Source organism: Neovison vison, chromosome X, assembly GCF_020171115.1.
Source record: "Neovison vison isolate M4711 chromosome X, ASM_NN_V1, whole genome shotgun sequence".
In the NCBI taxonomy this organism is placed as follows: domain Eukaryota; kingdom Metazoa; phylum Chordata; class Mammalia; order Carnivora; family Mustelidae; genus Neogale; species Neogale vison.
The window spans coordinates 34417381-34428245 of NC_058105.1; the positions used below are offsets into that span (position 1 = coordinate 34417381).

At 39.1% G+C, this 10865-nt stretch overlaps 1 pseudogene; it reads right to left on the bottom strand.

Annotated features, from left to right (window-relative positions):
• Nucleotides 1-3338: 3338 nt before the first annotated feature.
• LOC122897062 lies at nt 3339-10479 on the bottom strand (annotated as a pseudogene).
• Between the last annotated feature and the right edge of the window lie 386 nt (nt 10480-10865).

The following is a 10865-nucleotide window of genomic DNA, read 5'->3' on the forward strand; positions in this document are numbered from 1 at the left end:
AAGGCAGACGCTTAACAACTGAGCCACCCAGGTGTCCCCATAAGTATCTCTTAATGGTAGAGAACTAACTGAGGTTTGATAGAGGGAAGTAGGTGGGGGATGGTCTAGACAGGTAATGGGTACTAAAATTTGATGAGTACTGGGTGTTGTACATAAGTGATGATTGACTAGATTCTATTGCAGAAACCAATACTTCACTATGTTCATTAACAAAATTGAAATTAAAAAAATGTATACACTAAGAATCAACTATAGAGAGAGCAATGTAATTTGGTGGGATACAAAGATAAGAAAGAATTAAAAAAACAAAATCTCACTGCTATTTTTCAAATTGAATGGGCAGCTGAGAGCATTATGTCAGCCAGGAAACAAATTGAGGAAATATCATAGTATCACCTAATGTTAAAATGCAATTAAAGTAAAAAATTGGTGGGGTTTTTTATTGGTGAAAACTGGAATGGAAGACGAGTGAGTGCATAACAGATAATGCCAAAAAGGATAAGGAATAAAGCCTATTATGAATAAAATAGGGTAAGTACTTATAAAAATTGGGATTCAAAATCTGGATAACTGAAATGCCTCATAAGAAGAAGGAAAAAAAAAGAATTTAGCAACAAGGACAAAACATTGACAAGTGTAAAAGAAGAGAATCTTCCAGAAATGACAGAAGTCCTGAGTTTGCAAATCAAAAGGCTTCACTCTTCCAAGAAAAGTTTATAATGACAAAACAATAGAGAGGTATCCATCATGATTTAACTTTGGATAAAGAAGGACTGTTATAGATATTTAGATATAAGAAGACCACTATGGTTATAAGTCAAAGAATGAATGGTTTAAAGTTGTTTAAAAATAGGTGTTTCCATGGAAAAATACTCAACATCACTAGCCATCAGGGAAATACAAATCAAATCTACAATGAGATACCACCTTATACCAGTTAGAATGGCAAAAATTAACAAAATACGAAACAGCAAATGTTGGTGAAGATGTGCAGAAAGGCGAACACTTTTACACTGTTGGTGGGAATGCAAGCTGGTACCACCACTCTGGAAAACAGTATGGAGTTTCCTCAAGATGTTAAAAATAGAGCTACCCTATGACCCAGCAATGACACTACTAGGTATTTATCCCAAAGTCACAGATTTAGTGAAAAGAAAGGGCACATGTACCCCAATGTTCATAGCAGCAATGTCAACAATAGCCAAACAGTGGAAGGAACTAAGATATCGTTCAACAGGCAAATGGATAAAGAAGATGTGATCCATATACATAATGGAATATTATTCAGCCATTGGAAAGGATGAATACCCACCATTTGCGCTGATGTGGATGGAACTGGAGAGGATTATGCTAAGTGAAGTGAGTCAAGCAAAGAAAGACAAGTATCATATGGCTTCACTCTTATGTGGAACATAAGCAATGGCATGGAGGACCAAAGGGAAGGGAGGGAAATCTGAAGGGGGAGAAATCAGGGAGGGAGATGAACCATGAGACTCTATAGACCCCAAGAAACAAACTGAGGGTTTCAGAGGGGAAGGGGTGGGAGGTATGGGGTAGCTGGGTGATAGATGTTAAGGAGGGCACTTGTTGTGATAACCACTAGATATTATATGCAACTAATGAATCATTGAACACTACATCAAAAACTACTGATGTACTATATAGGGGCTAACTGAACATAATTTAAAAAATTTAAATTTAAGTTAAAAAAATAAAATGAATAAATAATTTAAAATGGTGTTTCCAATTTTGTTTTGTTTTTATTTTCCTCACATTAAAAGCAATCCAAAAGAGGTTGTTCCAGAATTGGTACCTTGGCTCAACAATGTCCACCAGGATCTGGGCCCTTTATATCTTTTCACATCACTATCATTAGTAGAAGGGTTTTGCCTTCGTTTTTTTCTTCCATGATCAGTATGACTATTGTGTCATGTCTCATTAAGTCCTTACATAGCTACACTCAAAAGTAGAAATAAAGGGTAGATACTTTCTCCTCATTGTCTGTGTATGTGTTTATCTACCTATCTATCCATCATCTATCTAGTTGTTTATTTGACTAGAGGTTTTAGTTTCAAAGTACAAAAGATGGAAATGCAATAGTATTTCACATTTTTAATTTATGTTTCTGCCCCACTGGCTTTATATATATATATATATTTTTTATGTTTTGATGTTAATTCTATGCTGTGTTGATGTAAGAACAATACAGATTCTGTATCTGTGGCTCCAGGCACATATCTGATAGTACAAACGAGCTTCAAGTTACACACTGAACAAAAAAAAAAAAAAAAAAAGTTGAGGGAATGAAGTAGGGGAGGGCACATGGCAGAAAGGGAAAAAGAAAAAACAAAGAATTGAACACCCACACAGACATTTCCACACCACCTACAATGCTAACTTGCTTTAGAGAAAGAGTATAAAGTTAGGCAAGAATGAGATTCAACAATTGTTGACCTGTTACCACATCATGCTTTTCAGCAACATTTCAGGAGAGTCTGAAGCACTTTTTACAGCAAAGCGCCTGGGTGGCTCAGTGGGTTAAGCCACTGCCTTCAGCTCAGGTCATGATCTCAGGGTCCTGGGATCGAGTCCCGCGTCAGGCTTTCTGCCCGGCGGGGAGCCTGCTTCCCTTTTCTCTGCTTGCCTCTCTGCCTACTTGTGATCTCTCTCTGTCAAATAAATAAATAAAATCTTTAAAAAAAAAAAACTATAACAACAAACTCCCCAAACAACCTTAGGCACCTCAAGCTAACACCCAATTAATTTTAAACATTGGCATGAAGTTTGATTTAACCAATTAAAGAAAGGAAAAATGGTAACAGTTATGCCTCCATAGTGTGATTAACCTCTCTTAGATGTTTGCATCACCTAGAAGTCAAATGGCTTTTAAATGATCTCCATTTCTAATGGTGATCTTGCCCCATCTGGCAGGAGATAATATAGTAATGCTGAAAAAGCTTCTGTGCAGTCCTTCAATAGTGTCTTAAAGAACCAAAAAGCTGGAACCAGTAAAATCCACAGAAATACATTCTTGTCTTTAAGAACTTTTGAAAAAGTTTTTCTTTAAAAACCAGTGGGGATTGCATGGAGCACTGAGTGTAGTGCAAAAATAATGAATACTGTTACGCTGAAAATAAAAAATAAATTAAAAAAAACAAAATAAAAAAAAAAATATATATATATATAAAACCAGTGGGGCAGAAACCTAAATTCTGAGACAAAATGTAAAAGTCAAATTTGGTGTTCCTCACTGACAATGGGGAATTTCCAAAGAGTGGGGTGGGGATGGGAAGGAGTGGGAGGGGTCAGAGATGGTTTCTCTTGTTGGCTTTTAGGTCTCACTGATTTTCATCTTCTATATCATGCATAAATTCTTTATTCTGCTCTTTCCAATCACCCTGCATGTCTGAAGTTCACAGTGTCAGATTATCGTGTAACAACTGCATCATAAGTGTAGAGTCCCTAGAACTTACTTCACTCAGCACATCCATTTCTGTAACTACATCATCAAAGACTGCTTTGGCCAACCAAAAGTCATGGTCAGAGGAATTAAGAATTTCATAGTAGAATACAGAAAAATTGAGAGCAAGAGCTGAGTGAATGAGAGGTGGTGGTCCAGGTTCTATCATTGCAATATCATTAGCAGTTTTCAAGCCACTAGGCTATTCTCCACAGCCTCCTTCCTGTAGAAAATTCAGCCAGATACCTGTGATAGTTCCTTTTTGTTTTATAATAGAAAACATTGGACTCACCAGTGTTAGGCACTGGAATGAAGTGATTGTCCAGTGTCTCCAAACTCTCATAAAATATTAACCCTAGCTCAATCTCAAACCATCTGCCAATGTTCCTGAATTATTTTCAGTTTGCCTACTCCTTCCTTGTTTTCTTCTACCTGTTCAATGCTGCTGATTATTCTCCAGGAGGGTCTTCTGGTCAGCTCCAATCACCCTTCTTTTTTTTTTTAAATTTTTTATTTTTTATAAACATATAATGTATTTTTATCCCCAGAGGTACAGGTCTGTGAATTGCCAGGTTTACACACTTCACAGCACTCACCATAGCACATAATGTTCCCAATGTCCATAACCCCACCCCCCTCTCCGAACCCTCCTCCCCCCAGCAACCCTCAGTTAGTTTTGTGAGATTAAGAGTCACTTATGGTTTGTCTCCCTCCTAATCCTATCTTGTTTCATTTATTCTTCTACCCTCTTAACCCCCCATGTTGCATCTCCACTTTCTCTTATCAGGGAGATCATATGATAGTTGTCTTTCTCCGATTGACTTATTTCGCTAAGCATGATACCCTCTAGTTCCATCCACGTCATCACAAAAGGCAAGATTTCATTTCTTTTGATGGCTGCATAGTATTCCCTTGTGTATATATACCACCTCTTCTTTATCCATTCATCTGTTGATGGACATCTAGGTTCTTTTCATAGTTTGTCTATTGTAGACATTGCTGCTATAAACATTTGGGTGCACGTGCCCCTTCAGATCACTATGTTTGTATCTTTAGGGTAAATACCTAGTAGTGCAATTGCTGGGTCATAGGGTAGTTCTATTTTCAACATTTTGAGGAACCTCCATGCTGTTTTCCAGAGTGGTTGCACCAGCTTGCATTCCCACCAACAGTGTAGGAGGGTTTCCCTTTCTCCACATCCTCGCCAGCATCTGTCATTTCCTGACTTGTTGATTTTAGCCATTCTGACTGGTGTGAGGTGATATCTCATTGTGGGTTTGATTTGTATTTCCCTGATGCCTAGTGATGTGGAGCACTTTTTCATGTGTCTGTTGGCCATCTGGATGTCTTCTTTGCAGAAATGTCTGTTCATGTCTTCTGCCCATTTCTTGATTGGATTTTTTGTTCTTTGGGTGTTGAGTTTGCTAAGTTCTTTATAGATTTTGGACACTAGCCCTTTATCTGATATGTTATTTGCAAATATCTTCTCCCATTCTGTCAGTTGTCTTTTGGTTTTGTTAACTGTTTCCTTTGCTGTGCAAAAGCTTTTGATCTTGATAAAATCCCAATAGTTCATTTTTGCCCTTGCTTCCCTTACCTTTGGGGATGTTCCTAGGAAGATGTTGCTGCGGCTGAGGTTGAAGAGGTTGCCACCTGTGCTCTCCTCAAGGATTTTGATGGATTCCTTTCTCACACTGAGGTCCTTCATCCATTTTGAGTCTATTTTCGTGTGTGGTGTAAGGAAATGGTCCAATTTCATTTTTCTGCATGTGGCTGTCCAATTTTCCCAACACCATTTATTGAAGAGGCTGTCTTTTTTCCATTGGACATTCTTTCCTGCTTTGTCGAAGATTAGTTGACCATAGAGTTGAGGGTCTATTTCTGGGCTCTCTATTCTGTTCCATTGATCTATGTGTCTGTTTTTGTGCCAGTAGCATGCTGTCTTGATGATGACAGCTTTGTAATAGAGCTTGAAGTCCGGAATTGTGATGCCACCAACTCGGGCTTTCTTTTTCAATATTCCATTGGCTATTCGAGGTCTTTTCTGGTTCCATATAAATTTTAGGATTATTTGTTCCATTTCTTTGGAAAAAAATTGGTGGTATTTTGATAGGAATTGCATTAAGTGTGTAGATTGTTTTAGGTAGCATAGACATTTTCACAATATTTATTCTTCCAATCCAGGAGCATGGAACATTTTTCCATTTCTTTGTGTCTTCCTCAATTTCCTTCATGAGTACTTTATAGTTTTCTGAGTATAGATTCTTAGCCTCTTTGGTTAGGTTTATTCCTAGGTATCTTATAGTTTTGGGTGCAATTGTAAATGGGATTGACTCCTTAATTTCTCTTTCTTCTGTCTTGTTGGTGTAGAGAAATGCAACTGATTTCTGTGCATTGATTTTATATCCTGACACTTTACTGAATTCCTGTACAAGTTCTAGCAGTTTTGGAGTGGAGTCTTTTGGGTTTTCCACATAGAGTATCATATCATCTGCGAAGAGTGATAGTTTGATTTCTTCTTTGCCGATTTGGATGCCTTTAATTTCCTTTTGTCGTCTGATTGCTGAGGCTAGGACTTCTAGTACTATGTTGAATAGCAGTGGTGATAATGGACATCCCTGCCGTGTTCCTGACCTTAGTGGAAAAGCTTTCAGTTTTTCGCCATTGAGAATAATATTCGCTGTGGGTTTTTCATAGATGGCTTTGATAATATTGAGGTATGTGCCCTCTATCCCTACACTTTGAAGAGTTTTGATCAGGAAGGGATGCTGTACTTTGTCAAATGCTTTTTCAGCATCTATTGAGAGTATCATATGATTCTTGTTCTTTCTTTTATTAATGTATTGTATCACATTGACTGATTTGCGGATGTTGAACCAAACTTGCAGCCCTGGGATAAATCCCACTTGGTCGTGGTGAATAATCCTTTTAATGCACTGTTGAATCCTATTGGCTAGTATTTGGTGAGAATTTTCGCATCTGTGTTCATCAAGGATATTGGTCTGTAGTTCTCTTTTTTGATGGGATCCTTGTCTGATTTTGGGATCAAGGTGATGCTGGCCTCATAAAATGAGTTTGGAAGTTTTCCTTCCATTTCTATTTTTGGAACAGTTTCAGGAGAATAGGAATTAATTCTTCTTTAAATGTTTGGTAGAATTCCCCCGGGAAGCTGTCTGGCCCTGGGCTTTTGTTTGTTTGGAGATTTTTGATGACTGTTTCAATCTCCTTACTGGTTATGGGTCTGTTCAGGTTTTTTTTTATTTCTTCCTGGTTCAGTTGTGGTAGTTTATATTTCTCTAGGCATGCATCTATTTCTTCCAGATTGTCAAATTTGTTGGCGTAGAGTTGCTCATAGTATGTTCTTAAAATTGTCTGTATTTCTTTGGTGTTAGTTGTGATATCTCCTCTTTCATCCACGATTTTATTTATTTGTGTCCTTTTCTTTTCTTTTTGATAAGTCTGGCCAGGGTTTATCAATCTTATTAATTCTTTCAAAGAACCAGCTCCTAGTTTCGTTGATTTGTTCTATTGTTTTTTGGTTTCTATTTCATTGATTTCTGCTCTGATCTTTATGATTTCTCTTCTTCTGCTGGGTTTAGGGTGTCTTTCTTGTTCTTTCTCCTACTCCTTTAGGTATAGGGTTAGTTTGTGTACTTGAGACCTTTCTTGTTTCTTGAGAAAAGCTTGTACCGCTATATATTTTCCTCTCAGGACTGCCTTTGTTGTGTCCCCCAGATTTTGAACCATTGTGTTTTCATTATCATTTGTTTCCATGAATTTTTTCAATTCTTCTTTAATTTCCTGGTTGACCCTGGTTGAGACTAAAAGGATGCTGTTTAGTCTCCATGTATTTGGGTTCTTTCCAAATTTCCTCTTGTGATTGAGTTCTAGCTTCAGAGCATTGTGGTCTGAAAATATGCAGGGAATGATCCCAATCTTTTGATACCAGTTGAGACCTGATTTAGGACCGAGGATGTGATCTATTCTGGAGAATATTCCATGTGTACTAGAGAAGAATGTGTATTCTGTTGCTTTGGCATGAAATATTCTGAATATATCTGTAATGTCCATCTGGTCCAGTATGTCATTTAAGACCTTTATTTCCTTGTTGATCTTTTGCCTGGATGATCTGTCCATTTCGGTGAGGGGAGTGTTAAAGTCCCATACTATTATTGTATTATTGTGGGTGTGTTTCTTTGATTATATTATTAATTGGTTTATATAGTTGGTTGCTCCCATGTTAGGGGCATAGATACTTAAAATTGTTAGATCTTCTTATTGGAAAGATCCTTTGAGTATGATATAATGTCCTTCCTCATCTCCTATTAAAGTCTTTGGCTTAAAATCTAATTGATCTGATATAAGGATTGCCACCCCTGCTTTCTTCTGATGTCCATTAGCATGGTAAATTGTTTTCCACCCTCTCACTTTAAATCTGGAGGTGTCTTCGGATCTAAAATGAGTTTCTTGTAGGCAACATATAGATGGGTTTTGTTTTTTTATCCATTCTGATACCCTGTGTCTTTTGATTGGGGCATTTAGCCCATTAACATTCAGGGTAACTATTGAGAGATATGAATTTAGTGCCATTGTATTGCCTGTAAGGTGACTGTTACTGTATATTGTCTCTGTTCCTTTCTGATCTACTACTTTTAGGCTCTCTTTTTGCTTAGAGGACCCCTTTCAATATTTCCTGTAGAGCTGGTTTGGCGTTTGCAAATTCTTTCAGTTTTTGTTTGTCCTGGAAGCTTTTTATCTCTCCTTCTATTTTCAATGATAGCCTAGCTGGATATAGTATTCTTGGCTGCATGTTTTTCTCCTTTAGTGCTCTGAATATATCATGCCAGCTCTTTCTGGCCTGCCAGGTGTTTGTGGATATGTCTGCTGCCAATCTAATATTTTTACCATTGTATGTTACAGACTTCTTTTCCCGGGCTGCATTCAGGATTTTCTCTTTGTCACTAGGACTTGTTAAATTTACTATTAGGTGATGGTGTGTGGACCTATTCTTGTTGATTTTGAGGGAGGTTCTCTGCACCTCCTGGATTTAATCCTTGTTCCCTTTGCCATATTAGGGAAATTCAATAATTCTCTCCAATATACCTTCTGCTCCCCTCTCTCTTTCTTCTTCTTCTGGAATCCCAATTATTCTAATGTTGTTTCATCTTATGGTGTCACTTCTCTCTCAAATTCTCCCCTTGTGGTCCAGTAGTTGTTTGTCCTTCTTTTGCTCAGCTTCTTTTTTCTCTGTCATTTGGTCTTCTATATCGCTAATTTTTTCTTCTGCCTCCTTTATCCTAGCAGTGAGAGCCTCCATTTTTTATTGCACCTCATTAATAGCTTTTTAAATTTCAACTTGGTTAGAGTTTAGTTCTTTTATTTCTCCAGAAAGGGCTTTTATATCTCTGGAGACGGTTTCTCTAATATCTTCCATGCCTTTTTCGAGCCCGGCTATTGAGAATTGTTATTCTGAACTCTAGATCTGACATATTACCAATGTCTGTATTTATTAGGTCCCTAGCCTTTGGTACTGCCTCTTGTTCTTTTTTTTTTGTGGTGAAGTTTTCTGCCTTGTCATTTTGTCCAGATAAGAGTATATGAAGGAGCAAGTAAAATACTAAAAGGGTGGCAAAGACCCCAGGAAAATACGCTTTAACCAAATCAGAGGAGCTCCCAAATCATGGGGGGGAGTAAGGGGATAAAGAGGTTCAGAAAAAGATAAACTAGTTAAAAAACGTTAAAAAAGAAAAGGGTAAAAGTTAAAAAAACATTTAGCAGAATAGGAAAAAAAATTGAAAAAGAAAAAAAAATTAAATTAACTGCAAGACTAAAGAATCATGGGGAGAAAGCCATGAGCTCCGTGCTTTGCTTTCCTCCTCTGGAATTCCACTGCTCTCCTTGGTATTGAACCTACACTCCTTGGTAGGTGAACTTGGTCTGGGCTGGATTGCTTGTTGATCTTCTGGGGGAGGGGCCTGGTGTAGTGATTCTCAAGTGTCTTTGCCCCAGACGGAATTGCCCTGCCGTTACTGGGGGCTGGGATGAGTAATCCTCTTGGGTTTGCTTTTGGGAGCTTTTGTTCCCTGAGCTCTTTCCGTAGAGTTCTGGAGGACGGGAATGAAAATGGCGGCCTCCCAGTCTCCGGCCCAGAGGATCCGAGAGCTCGGGGCCCCACTCCTCAGTGCGCCCTCAGAGAATAGCACCCAATTACTCCCGTCTCCCTGGCCTCCGGCCGCGCTCTGAGCTCACCAAGCCTGCGACTGGTTCAAGGTAACCCCGAGCTGGGAGCTCACTCCTCGGCTCTGTCTCTGTAGCCGGCTTTCCCGTTTTAATACCTGCAAGCTCTGTGACACTCAGACACCCCTGATCCTTCTTTGACCCTGCGGGACCTGAGGCCATGCTAACCCCGCGTGGGCTTCACCCCAGTTTAGCCTCTGGAGCGATGTCCCTCAGCAGAACAGCCTTTTTAAAGTCCTGATTTTGTGCTCCATTGCTCCGCTGCTTGCTGGGAGCCAGCCCTTCCCCCTGTGGTCTATCTTCCCGTTGCTTTGGATTCACTTCTCCGCCAGTCCTACCTTTCAGAAAGTGGTTGATTTTCTGTTTCTAGAATTGCTGTTCTTCTCTTCAATCTCCTGTTGGATTTGTAGGTATTTGCAATCTTTAGATAAGCTATCTAGCTGATCTCCTGCTACCTGATGTAGTCTCAGCCTGCTACTTCTCTGCCATCTTGACTCCCCAGCCTCCAATCACACTTTTGTATGCGACAGATAGACTTGTTTCTTTGAATATCATCTAAATGTTCACCCCTCCTACTTTCTTCATTAATTCTACCATTTCGTGCTATCAACAAGACTGATTGGCCAGCCTCACCTGGTACATCAGATTTTGTGAGCATCCATAGTGGTGCCAGCTCCAGTGACATCAATGTGACAGAAGGAACCAGATAGCATCTCTTACTCACCCCCTCTCAATACCTCTCTCTCCATTTATTAGTGAGGAAAATCTTTTTTTTTTTTTTTTTTTTTGGAGAGAGATTGTGTGAGTGTGAGCAGGGCAGTGAGGAGGGGGCAGATGGAAAGGGAAAGAACTGTATGCTGACTCTGCACAGAGCATGGAACCCAACTTGGGGCTCAGTCTCATGACCTAAGATCATGACTTGAGCCGAAATGGAGAGTCAGACACTCAGCCGAGTGAGCCATATGAGCACCCCCAAAGAAAATCTTTCTTACTTGTTTTTAAAGGTTTGTTTTATTATTTATTTATTTATTTATTTAACAGAGAGATGGGGGAGAGAGAGAGAGAGAGAAAGAATGAGAGAGAGATGGCATAAGCAGCAGGACCAGCAGGCAGAGGGAGAGGGGTTTACAGGGATGCTGACATGGGGCTCGATCCCAAGACATTAGGA